At 46.9% G+C, this 12,997-nt stretch overlaps 1 protein-coding gene across 6 annotated transcripts in view; it reads left to right on the top strand.

Annotated features, from left to right (window-relative positions):
• LOC119856526 (zinc finger protein 572-like) overlaps window positions 1-12,997 on the top strand; it is a 568,866-nt gene that overhangs the window by 452,024 nt on the left and 103,845 nt on the right. The window lies entirely within an intron of this gene.

Here is a 12,997-nt window from a genome sequence, read left to right as displayed (position 1 = left end):
TGCTTATTATGAAACAGTGAATTTGTGTATTTCTTTGGTTGTGCTGGGGACATTTGTGACATTGTAGCTCACAACAAAAGCACCCCTTTTGTCTCCTTACTAGGGAACACATTGCTTTTCTCTGGAAGGTTGTGGGGGTAAATCCCTGGTTCCTGAAGAATTTCTAAGGGGATCTATTTTTGCTCAGCTGCCTGCTCGTTCCCTCTCACTGGGAAGAGACTGAGATCTCAGCCCCTCTTTTACCTGTCTGCAAATTCAACTTTATTTTTTCATCAACTGCCATGATGTTGATCAGTCCCAATAGCCACATCAGGGCAGACCAGTCGTTCATCTCGACCTGTGTCTGACAGCGGCCAGCACTACACAGTTGGAACATGCAGGAAACCCTGTTGTGGACATGGCAAAATCTGACCCTAGCAACAGTTCCTGTCAACCAGTTGTTGGCTTGTGCCCTGAAATAGATTTGTCATATGTACATTATATATTAGTTCAGCTAGTGTAACTCTGGAGGTTCTCATTATCTATGTTTCTATCTGACCCTTTTTCAAAATTCCACGAGTTCCAAATCTTAATGCTATCTAGTGGAAATGAGTTCCATAGAGTTATATAAACTTCCCTTAGTAGTTTGTTCCAGTGGTTAATCACTCACCTTTAAAAATTTGGTACTTATTGCTAATTCAAATTTAGCTTGCTTCAGCTTGCAGTCATTGGTGGTGGCCCTGCCTTTTCCCATTAGATTAAACAGCCCTTTAGAATCCGGATTTTCTCTCCATAAAAGCATTTAAATTGTAATCAAATCACCTCTCAATCTTCTTTTTGAAAAGCTAAACCAATTGAGCTCTCTAAGTCCCTCTAGTCTTATTATCATTTTTGTGCCTCCTGTCTGTATGTTCTGCGAGAGCCTCTCCGCCAGTGTGGAGGCTGCGCTGAAGGCCAAGCTTTCCACTGTAAGGCATGCAAAGCACAAGGCAACCGCTGTCAGTGCATACCCAGTGTCTAGTACAAAGTTGCTATTTAAAAATCACTCCCCTTATTACACTGAAGTGCAAGCCAGAACATAATCTGTATCCCTAGCTATTCAGTGAACCGGTTTGCTGTTCCTGCCAAGGTGAGTATGATCTAGTGGCATGGGCAATGGGCCCTGTGCTGCAACTTGTGGGAAACATGGGCAGAGCTTGGTTAACAGGGATCAGTATTAACTCTCCCAAATACTGGTCTTTGTCCAAGGCAGCTCAGGGGGAGGGGCATGGGCCAGCCATGAGAACACAGGACCCTGCTTCCCTTAACGCTGATGGTAGCAGGCACCCTGGTCTTGCAGATTCTGAGGTCAATGCCCATCCCTGCCATCAAAACCACCAGTATGTTAGGAAAACTGGTTGAGGGACCCGGAAATCACCATGGGCGTGGGATCACATGCTCTATTGTTTGCAGTGTGAGCACTTGTAATGAAAACTTCCACTGTCTCCCCTAGGTGACCCGATGTGATATCAGTCTTGTGAGGGTAACAGAGGTGTCAAGGGAGCAGATGCTGCAAGATTTTGGATACAGACCTTGTCCTCGTGCTGCAATGCTATGTACTGCAATGATGCCAGCAGAATTAATACTGTAGTTGCGTGGGAAAGTGTCCTTAACAGGCAAGTTGCCATTCCCAACAGATAAACTGCTATTCTTCACATTATACTGAGCTACTTTAAGCAAATCACTTCTACCTGGGTCAGGCTCACTTTTACAAACTTCTTCAGTTGCCAGCAATCCATCACTAAAAAAATTTACCCTTTTCTTCCTTAATTAGGGCTTTAACCTAATCATCAACTTTAAGCTGCTCTACAGAAACATTTCCCCCATAAATGTGCATTCTTTGTGCTTTATCTAATTTCAGATTCACTTCTGAGATACTAGACAGACCTTCAGAAACTTCATTCACATATAAATTGCTTTTTTGCACAAACAGCTATTTTTCACCTTCCCCAGGTTAGAGACAACCTCTCCCTGGTCATAGCAAAATTGGTTAAACACAGGCAATTGCTCAGAGTCATACAACGTACTATCATTGTTATAAACTGGACTTTCCAGGAGTAGCTTCTGGAGTACTATCACAATGATACAGTTTCTGCTGTTCTTCCATTGCTTTTTGGATTTCAAGCTTAAGTTTGTCCACTTTTGCCTTAGCTTAGCTGTGGTGAGCTTCTTTGGCTCTTTCTGCAGCTTGCTTGGCTTTGCACATCTCACCCCTGCACTAGTATGATTTGAAACCCAACACCGGCTGAAATGGATCATTTTGAAAAAGCAGCTCCATCAGGCTGCGCATCCAGGCAGAGCCGGCATGTCTGTGCAAACCCGGGCTGCTCCTAAAGTCATTTCCCCCAGCTCATCAATAGATGTCAGGGCAGACCCCATTCAGACCAGCTCACACCTGCCTGCATGCCCTCGGGTGAGACCTGAGCAGTCCATCCCTATGGACTGAGACCTCCTGAGCGAGTCCTCCGAACCTGGTGGTGTCTGTGACATTGGGCTGTCTCTGTGTGTGTCTGTGGGGTTGCCAATTTTGGTTGGACCTATTCCTGGAGATTTCATCACATGACATAATTTTTAATTAAAGAGTAATCTTGAATTCCTGGAGACTCCAGGCCAATCCTGGAGGGTTGGCAACACCCAATGTGGGGAGGCGCAGCATTCAGCCCAATGTTCTCCCCACACCTGGAGCAGGTGCCTCTGAGGAGATGGGTCACTGGGGGAGGACAGAGCAGCTCCCCACACAGTGTTAGGCAAGAATAATTAAACATGAAGCAGTTATGCCAACTGAACCAAAGTCAAGCCAATAAAGGTTGCTGGGAAAGTCCCTGAATGAGATAAGTAGAATGAAAGAATACTTGTTTAAGTGTCAGGGAGTGAGATAGGGGGAGACCTGCATTTTTATACCAGATGTTCTGAGAACAGTTTGTTTAAATAAGGAGACACACTGTCTCCATTCCCTGTTTCTGTTCTATGTCTGTTCTTAACTCCTCGTCTCCTGTTTGACACCCATACTGATAAGAAAGTTTGGTGAGGCATTACGACTTGCTAAAAGCTATATACGATAGGGGGATAGGTATGCATGCATAATAGAGAGAGAACTTTTAACTAACATAGGGGGAGGGGTGGGCTGCTTAATGAATAATCTGTGATGGGAGGGAACTGTCTATAAAAACCTACTAGTTTTACCTAAGAGGCAGCTGATTCTCCTTGGAGAGGGGCCACTCTCTATTGTTGTGTGCGCTCCTCAATAAAGAACTTGTGTTTGGACCTTGCTGGTGTTGCCTGTCTCTCTGCAGTCAGACAACGAACCGTGCCGTCTGGGGTTCGAGTTCTCGACAAATTTGGCAACCCAGATGGGACACGTCTGACTCTCCGATGCGGGATCAGACTCTAAAACAACGCAGTGCGCGTCCTCCGGTTTTGAGGAGCCTTGCTGGTGATCTGATCCCTGTGTCGGAGATAAGGCATGTTCTGCGAACCAGCTGAAGCCCATAGAAATCCAGCAATGTCCACCTCCCCGTTGAGTAGGATCCAGGTCTTCGGGGTTCAAGTCCCTGGAGAGGTAAGCGATCGCTTTATACTAAGAGCTGGGGATTGTGGGTTTGAGTCCCTTTTCCACCTAGGATGGGACAATTTGGCAGTAAATGCCCGGGGGACGCCCCTTTGTCTCTGATACTCAGAGATTGGAAGGGAATCTCTGGAACTACTATTTTAACTAAATCAAAAATAAAAAATTTATGTCAGGTTCAATGGCCAGCCTCCACCACTCATTTGTCCCTGACTAAAGATTGGCCAGCCTGCAAAACCTTTTCCGCAGACAGGATGGATTCCTTAAGAGATATTTTGGTTGATCTTAGACCGGGACAAATGGATTATTTGTTTGTATGGTATAACTATAAGCCAAAAGAAGAACGTATGGCCTTTGAAGCTGTTTGTATGGAAGAATCTAAGTCTCCCCCACCCTACGCCCCAGAAACTCAGACAGAAGAAGATGAGTATATCCCAATGGGGGTACCACAGAGGCGGAGCCAAAGAGCAAAGGTGGAGGATGGGAAGACAGGGGAGAAGAGGAGCTATGTCCAAGGAGTGGGCCCTTCTGATTCGTTAGGAAATATCCCTGGAACTTTCAGGGGACCCTTTGGTTGTGGGTCCCCTGCAAGTCCAAAAGTCATGGGCGGATTCGTTAGAGGACGAGGGGGGCGTGGAGGTGGTATGGACATGGGATGTGATAGGTGCCATTACTGTGGTGAGGAAGGATACTGGAAACGAGAATGTCCACATAGACAAAAATCTGACTATAGGCCTGAGATAGTAGGTCAATTCTCTGTAGACCATGAATGAAGGGAGGCGCTGCTCCCCTGGGGCCCTGAGGTTAATGAAGCCAGAATGATACAATTTAAATGTGATGCTCGATTTCCAGTGGTCCCCCTAAAAATAGGCCAAAAGACTTTTGAATTATTAGTGGACATGGGGGCCACACATTTGGCTATACCTAAGGGGGTGGCACCAAAGAGTGAAGTGGAAAAATGTGTAATGGGAGTCACTGGAAAACCTGAACGACATTATGTGACTACAATTGTAGGTCCACTCTAGGTCCTATTTCTGTTCAGCACTCCTTATTGATGAATGGTCTGGTGAACCTACTGGGGAGGGACTTGTGTAAATTGCATGCCCAAATTTCCTGTACTGAAAGCATTTCCTTTCACTTCCCAGTGGAAAAAGCTTATTTACTAACACAATTAGCTGGTAGCTATTGTGAAATACTTCCCCTCCGAGTCCAGAACGAGGTTAACCCTATTGTGTGGGGAGGAAAACATGATGTGGGGCTGGTGAAATCTGTCTCGCCTCTAAATCCAGTGATAAAGAGCAACATGTCTCCACCTGCTCAGAAACAATATCCTCTTAAAATTGAGGCCATGCAAGGACTTGAGTCCCTTGTGCAGGATTTTAAGAACAAAGGAATTTTAGTGCCATGTGTCTCTCCTTGTAATACTCCCATTCTGGCTGAAAGGAAACCACAGCTTGGCTCTGACGGAAAATCTGTATATAGAATGGTGCAGGATTTAAGACTCATCAATCAGTATGTGATCCCAGAATATCCTGTGGTACCAAACCTGAGTACTATTTTGTCAATGGTGCTGCCTGAAGCGGAATGGTTTACATGTATGAACTTAACAAATGTTTCTTCTCGGTGCCAGTGGTCCCAGAAAAACAATACCTCTTTGCATTTACGTGGGGGGTCTCTGGTACAGCAGGGAAAAGAGATAAAGGGATTGGATCCCCAGGACAACTCACTTGGACTAGAATGCTTCAACGTTATGTGGAAGCACCGGGTGTGTTTTCCAGGGTTTTAGCTGTTGCGAATTATACCTGATCGGTCACGCACGGTTCAAGTTTTTAGGCTGAGGCACCAAAAACCAGGTCCAGATCTGCAGAGTTTCCAGTCTGTGTTTAATGTATTATGCTCGAGCATGGTGCCCCCCCGCTAGTCAGGAGGGGACACCGTATACAGTTTATGCAAAGCTTATATACCATCTGACATCGCGTGCTGCCCTCGTGCATCGGCACCCTTAACCAATGAATTCCATCCTCACCCCATCCTCAGCCACTCTCTGGTGAGTGCTTTCTCGTGTTCTGAGAATGTCAACAACTTTATCATTAAAATGGAACATGCAGTTACACAACATGCCTCGCATACCACAAAGACAGGAAGGACAACAGTTTCAAGGCCCGAAACGATTCCCCAAATGTGCTGTGGTCTGTGCTGCACAGACAGTGGCTGGCGCCAAAAGGTGCCAGCTCTGCACATATTAGCTTTTCCCTCAACAGTCCTCCCTTTTTTTTTTGTACGTCAGTTAACACTATATAGGAGCTGAGTAACCACGATGAAGGACTAATAACTGCGAATAACACATTTTACAACATTGAAGGCATACAAATAACACGGCAAAGAAAACAGCAATCAATATGAACATGTACAGAGTACGTCTTCCCCAGACCCCGAGATCCGGCATCCATGATGTGAGCCAATTCCATACTTCCTGCAATCCAGTACTGGTATTATCAAGACTGATATGATGAAATAAAGTCGCCTGTTGCTTGAGGATATGGATATCAGTCTCTACCCTATGGTGTTGATTTATAAAAACACAACAGCTGGAGTTAACTAAAGCGCATACCCCACCCTGATTAGCGAGGAGGTAATCTAATGCTAAGCGATTTTGCAGGGTTGTTTGAGATAATTGTGTGACTTCAGTTTGGAGGGCAGATAAAGCATCTGCAGTGGCATTGGCCATCTGCTCTAAGGCAGCAGAAATATTAACTATAGCTTTTTCCAGCTCACTTACTCCTAACCATGGCAGAAATCAGCGCGCAAAGGAATGAAAACCCGTGGGCCGCTCGATAAGGGAATTAAAAGGGATACTTCGCCGATCCCTCCATACTATATTGCGAATTTCTTTTCGTGTTAGACTCTGATAAACTGTTACAGCAGGGATTATTGCTCCTAGGGTGCAGGTACCATACCATCCTACTGGAAGAACTTTATAGGCTGTGTGGTTACACAACCAATACCACCCTGATCCTTCAGGGATGGGCCAAGGGGCCCTTGAATAATTTGAAATGGTTGCCATCCCCGAACTAATTTTGATAGTACGATTGCACCCCATAAAAGTTCCTACAAAATTCCCATTTTCAGGATTCCAATTTCTTCTAACACAGATTGCATAATTGCCCTGGGCCACCATGTCAATAGACCATGTTTGAATAGTGATATTCCAATGAAAGGTAGTATTAGCCCATAATGTAGACAACCGCGTATCATTAGTAGGGATAGGGACCCCCACCAATGGAATTCCCTGACTAATATATGTGGGGGTATGGATACATATCCAACATTGTGTTTGATTTATATTCTGCGTAATAGCCCGAGTCAAATTCAAAAAACTATTACCTGCCCACCCTTGTACTGGACTTGGGATTAGGGGGAAAAGCCCCCGGGCCAACCATACCAATAATAACATCCGCCCCGGTACCATACAAAAACCCCTATTCCCAATATACAAGTCCAAAAGAGAAATACAAGAAGTCCTGGTGGGCTGTGACGATTCCAGTAATTGGAGGGTTCGGTCCACGGGTTGGTTGTAATATTCATCCGTGGAATGGCTCGTACGCTGGATCACTCGGGTCCTGGGGAGGCGCTGTCGCTGCTTTAACGTAGTTGTGGTGGATCCACGAGCTCTTTCCTGCAACCTTTAAAGCAGAATAAGTACATAACAGAACTTGATACGGCCCCTCCCACCTAGGTTCCAAGGGGTCTGTGCAGGGAATCCTTTTTACCATAACCCAATCCCCTGCTTAAATGAGTGAATTTGCAATCCCAACGGTGCAGTTTGACACAATTGAGCTTTAAATTGATTATCAATCAGCTCCTTTTGTAACCTAGCAACATATTTGGCCAGAGTTTCGTCACCATCCAAGAGACTAGCATGTGCTGGAACGTAGGTTCCTGGAATTAAAGCGGGTCTACCAAATAACACCTCAAATGGAGACAGGCCCAGGGCATGCGCGGTGTCCGCCTTATATGCCATAAGACGATTGGCAGGATTTCCGGCCATTTAAGTCCAGTTTCCTTACAGAACTTTGCTATCATTGTCTTTACTGTTCGGTTCATGCGTTCCACCTGACCAGCAGACTGAGGGTGATACGGAGTATGTAATTGTCGAGTGATTCCCAAACATTTATACAGTTCCTCCAAAATTTTCGCAGTAAAGTGCGAGCCTCGATCTGTATCTATAACTTCAGGAACACCAAACCTAGGTACAATATCCTTCATTAGAAACTTAACTACAGACCTCGCATCTGCTTTCCTCATCGGTACCGCTTCAGGCCACCCAGATAGCTGGTCCACTATAACGAGAAGGTGATGGGATCCTGAACACTTGGGCATGTCTGCATAATCGATTTGCAGACGCTGAAACGGAAAATTCGCCCAAGGTCTCCCCCGCCCGCGAACTGGCATCAGACCGAGTCATAGCAGAGAATGCCAAACAAGTTGAACAGGATCCAAGAATACGCTTCACCGCAGGATAAATGTGTGGTGCCGCCCAGGTATGGCAGCCACTGTGCCTTGAATACCAGCATGGCCCAGGGAATGAAAATAATGAGCAGCTGCCAGTAAATAACGACGGGGAAGAATAGGTTTGCCCCCGATTCGCCAAATTTTGTCCGCGCCCTCCACACCCTCCCAACGTTTCCACTCGCCCAATTCTTCCAAGGATACATCAGTGTACATTAATGTCCAATCCGCAGGTGGGAAAGACCCATCCAAGGGGAGGGTAACCGACACAGAAAGAGGTTGTAGAGCTGCCACTTTTGCGGCTGAATCAGCTAACGCGTTACCTTGAGAAACAGCACTATCGGAGTGCTTGTGTGCATAGCAATGTACCACTGCCACCTGGCGTGGAACTAAAATAGCTTCTAGCAACGCGGCAATCAAGGGACCATTAGCTATTTTTGCACCTGATGAAGTTAGAAATCCACGCTGTTTCCAAAGCTGGCCTGTAGCATGACAAACTCCGAAAGTATATCTCGAGTCTGTGTAAATGGTAGCAGTTTTTCCCGCGGACAATAAGCAAGCTCTCGTGAGCGCATACAACTCTGCACCCTGGGCACTAAATGATGGTGGTAAAGGAGCGGCTTCTATAACATCGGTCACTGAATACCCCGAAACCCAATAGCCATCTAAATAATATGAGGACCCATCTGTGAAGAGAAGCAGATCGGACTCCATTAAAGGAGAATCTGTTAGATCTGGGCGGGGCTTACCATTCTGGGTGACGACGTCCATACACACATGATGAGGGGTGCCATCCTCTGGGAGGGGTAACAAAGTCGCTGGATTAAGAGTGTTGCAGCGGCGTAGAGTGATGTTATCAACGGCCAACAAAATTAGTTCATATTTATGAGCTCGTTGTGGAGACAACGCCTGGGTAGAATGCTGTTTTAAAAGAATTTCAACCTCGTGGGGGACCCAAACAGTCAGGGGATATCCCAGAACTATGGGTCGCGAACGCTCAACCGTGATCGCCGCTGCGGCAATCGACCGCACACAGGAAACAGAGCCCCGGACAACAGGATCCAGTTGTACTGAATAATAAGCTATGGGGCGTGGGCGGTCTCCAAGATATTGTAGGAGGACTCCACTAGCCACTCCCTGTTGGTCATGACTAAAAAGAAAAAATGGTTTACCGTAGTCCGGGAATCCCAAGGCGGGCGCCGTAACCAAAGCCTTTTTAACCACTGTAAAGGCAGTCTCCCTCTCCATAGTCCAGGAAATTGGGTTGAGGGTTGATGACGTGGTAGCTTGGACCAGGGGTTTTACCAGTTCTCCAAACCCCACGATCCAAGGTCGACAAAAGCCGGCAGCCCCTAAGAAAGCCCGTAACTGTCTTTTTGTTGTCGGGCGCGGGTAATCCTGGATTGCCCGCACTCTATCGGGAGATAATGAACGCTCCCCAGGCCGAATTACAAAACCCAGATAAATTACCTGATTTAGGCACAGCTGTAACTTGGATGGGGACGCACGATGACCTTTATTCGCTAATGCAGTAAGTAAAACGACAGAATCAGTTAAACATGTGCTATAGTCCAAAGAGGCAACCAACAAATCATCTACATACTGAATCAAAACCGAAGAACCGGGCAAAACAATGTCTTTCAAATCTGCTGTGAGAATGCGAGAAAAGATAGTAGGGGATCCAGAGAATCCCTGGGGGAGCCGCGTCCATGTTAATTGCTGACCTTTCCAGGTAAAGGCAAATAGATATTGGGAATCCGGGTGCAAAGGGATACTAAAAAACGCAGCACACAAATCGACTACAGTAAAACAAGTGGCCAAGTGAGGAATTAATGTCAAAATAGTACTCGGGTCAGGAACAACTGGATGAGGGGCTATAACGTAGTCATTAGTAGCGCGTAAATCCTGAACAAACCGATAAACCGGGTGCCCGTCAGTTCCTGGTTTAGGTTTTCTTACCGGAAGGATGGGCGTATTACAGGGTGAACTACAAGGAACCAGAATTCCTTGTGCCAAGTAGCTGTCAATAACACGTGAGATACTCTCCTCCGCTTCCCTTGGCAAGGGATACTGCTTCACGGAAGGGGGCGGCCCATCTTTAGTTGTTAGACTCACCGGAACCGCAGATTTAAGGAGACCCACATCAGTGGAATTTGTACTCCATAAAAAATGGGGAACACTAGACAATTCAAAGGGTACACTGGGAACAGACGTAGTCAATGTCATAAGAGAGGCAACTGTCGAATCTGGAACAATCAGACGAAGCCCCTCAGGGGCACAATATATATGTGCTCCTAATTTGCCCAGCATGTCTCGTCCCAGAAGGTTTGCTGGGCCCTCCGGCATTATAACAAACCTATGGGATAGCTTTAGAGAACCAAGCTTAATGGGGATAGGGTAAGATAACCGAGCCGGACAGGGATTTCCTTCTATACCTTGCACCCACACCTTAGTATTAGACACGGGCCCTGGCACAAACGTTATAGTGGAAAGGGTGGCTCCTGTATCTACCAAGAAAGGCACTAAACGTTCCCCAATTTGCAGGTAAATTTGTGACTGCATTCCCAGGTCCCACTCCAACTCTCCCAAAATTCCCAAAATCTCTGCGTCCAGTCACTGGGGGTCAATTTGATTCAAAGGGTTGGTGGGAGGATACCCTTGAGAAGTCTGGGAAAAACCGGACAGGCCATTGCGCACTGGCTCCTGCCAAGGGCCCCCTTTGGGCGGAGGGGACATTCCCTTTTCCAGTATCCTGGTTGTTTGCAGTAGTTACAAGTGCCAAATTTCGTATTTATCCAATTTCCTCTTGGCTCTGTTCGTCCCCGCCCCCTGCCTCTCGCCCCGCCATGCTCCCGCCAATTCTGACTCCCAACTGGGACCTGCAACGCGGCTGCCAACATACTTACTTCTTCCTTCTTTTGTTTACGGCTTTTCCTTAGCTTCCTCCTCGTCCCTGCCATTAAACACGAAAGTGGCCAAGCGGACTACTTCCTGGAGAGGTTTCCCTGGCCAATCAGGCACATGTTTAGAGAAATATTTTCTAATGTCTGGGGCTGCTTGATCGACATAAAAGGAAACCATCATTGGACGGTTTGTCTCTGCTTCTGGGTCGACGCCGCCACCGTATATGCGGACTCGTTTCGACAAGCGGGCTAGAAAGGCAGAGGGATGCTCAGTGACCTCCTGCTGACATTCACGAATTTTAGACCAATTAGCTGACTTACTACCTGCTTTATGCACCGCCTCTAAGAGACCATCCCTGCCTGCTTTAAGGAGGTCCATTTGGGCAGAAACATTAGGGTTCCAACCAGGATCAACAAGGGGCCAAGCAGTACGGACATTATCCTCTCCTGCCCAGCGCCTATTGGCATCCAAGATGGAATACTTCTCATCGGGAGTAAAAAGTGTGTCCAAAATTACCTGAACATCCCCCCAGGCAGGATTAAAAGCAGTAAACACAGATCGAATCGTTTGTAATACCTGTTCCGGATCATCATGCAGGCGAGGCATCTGCTGTTGCCATGTTATCAAGTCGCCTGGGCCAAAGGGGCGGTGCACATAGGGGAAAACAACTTGTTCACCTCCGTCCACCGTATGGGAGACAAGAGGTTGCTTAATAAGAGGGGCTTGCAAAGCAATCGGTGGATCCAGAACCGGTCCACATAAACAGGGAGGCTGCGACCGGGAGGATTGCGGGCATGAATCAGAAGGCTGAGAATAAGCTGGAGGAAAGGGAGAGGAAGTAGGCAGAGGATAGGGTGGGGCCGAAGACCCCTGGGAGAGATAAGAAAAAGAAGAAGTAAGAGGACGTCCTTTCGCATGCGCATAAGCCCAATTGTCCCATGCATACCAGTAATCTATCTGGGCTGGAGCCTTATCTTCCAGCCTCTTTCTCAACACAGTCAATATTTCCCCTGCAAATGACCCGTCAGGTGGCCATTGCATAGATACCTGAGGAAGGGCCTGAATTACTGGCCATTCTACTTTACATAAAACAATAGTTTTCTTCTTCTTTAACCCATGGGTGTCTGAAATATTTTTCCAATTCTCTAGAATTTCCGCCAAAGGGGTCCCCTTCTTGATACTCTGCCCAGAGCCCATAATTGGGCAACCGAGGGGACACCTAATGTGCCACCTTATCGTCCGAGCGACTGTTCGTGTTTCCCCCCGTCGGAATTCTCCAAGGTAAATTCACCTTTTGCCGGCTAAAGCTGTCCGCGAGGAGGAACGCGACCTCAGTACGCCTTTTGTGACGAGCCTAAAGTCCCATCTGGGTCGCCAAAACTGTTGCGAATTATACCTGATCGGTCACGCACGGTTCAAGTTTTTAGGCTGAGGCACCAAAAACCAGGTCCACATCTGCAGAGTTTCCAGTCTGTGTTTAATGTATTACGCTCGAGCGTGGTGCCCCCCCGCTAGTCAGGAGGGGACCCCGTATACAGTTTATGCAAAGCTTATATACCATCTGACATCGCGTGCTGCCCTTGTGCATCGGCACCCTTAACCAATGAATTCCATCCTCACCCCATCCTCAGCACTCTCTGGTGAGTGCTTTCTCGTGTTCTGAGAATGTCAACAACTTTATCATTAAAACGGAACAGTTACACAACGTGCCTCGCATACCACAAAGACAGGAAGGACAACAGTTTCAAGGCCTGAAACGATTCCCCAAATGTGCTGCGGTCTGTGCTGAACAGTTTCAAGGCCCGAAACGATTCCCCAAATGTGCTGCGGTCTGTGCTGCACAGACAGTGGCTGGCGCCAAAAGTTGCCAGCTCTGCACATATTAGCTTTTCCCTCAACATAGCCGACGATTTAAAGGATGTCCAGTTGCCGGCTGGTTCTACTTTGGTGACTTATGTTGATGACATTCTGGTGGCTTCAAGGATTCGAGAGGATAATGAG

Source organism: Dermochelys coriacea, chromosome 6 (assembly GCF_009764565.3).
Source record: "Dermochelys coriacea isolate rDerCor1 chromosome 6, rDerCor1.pri.v4, whole genome shotgun sequence".
Lineage (NCBI taxonomy): Eukaryota > Metazoa > Chordata > Testudines > Dermochelyidae > Dermochelys > Dermochelys coriacea.
The sequence above is the reverse complement of the archived record's forward strand: the minus strand, read 5'-3'. Positions and strand labels throughout refer to the sequence as shown.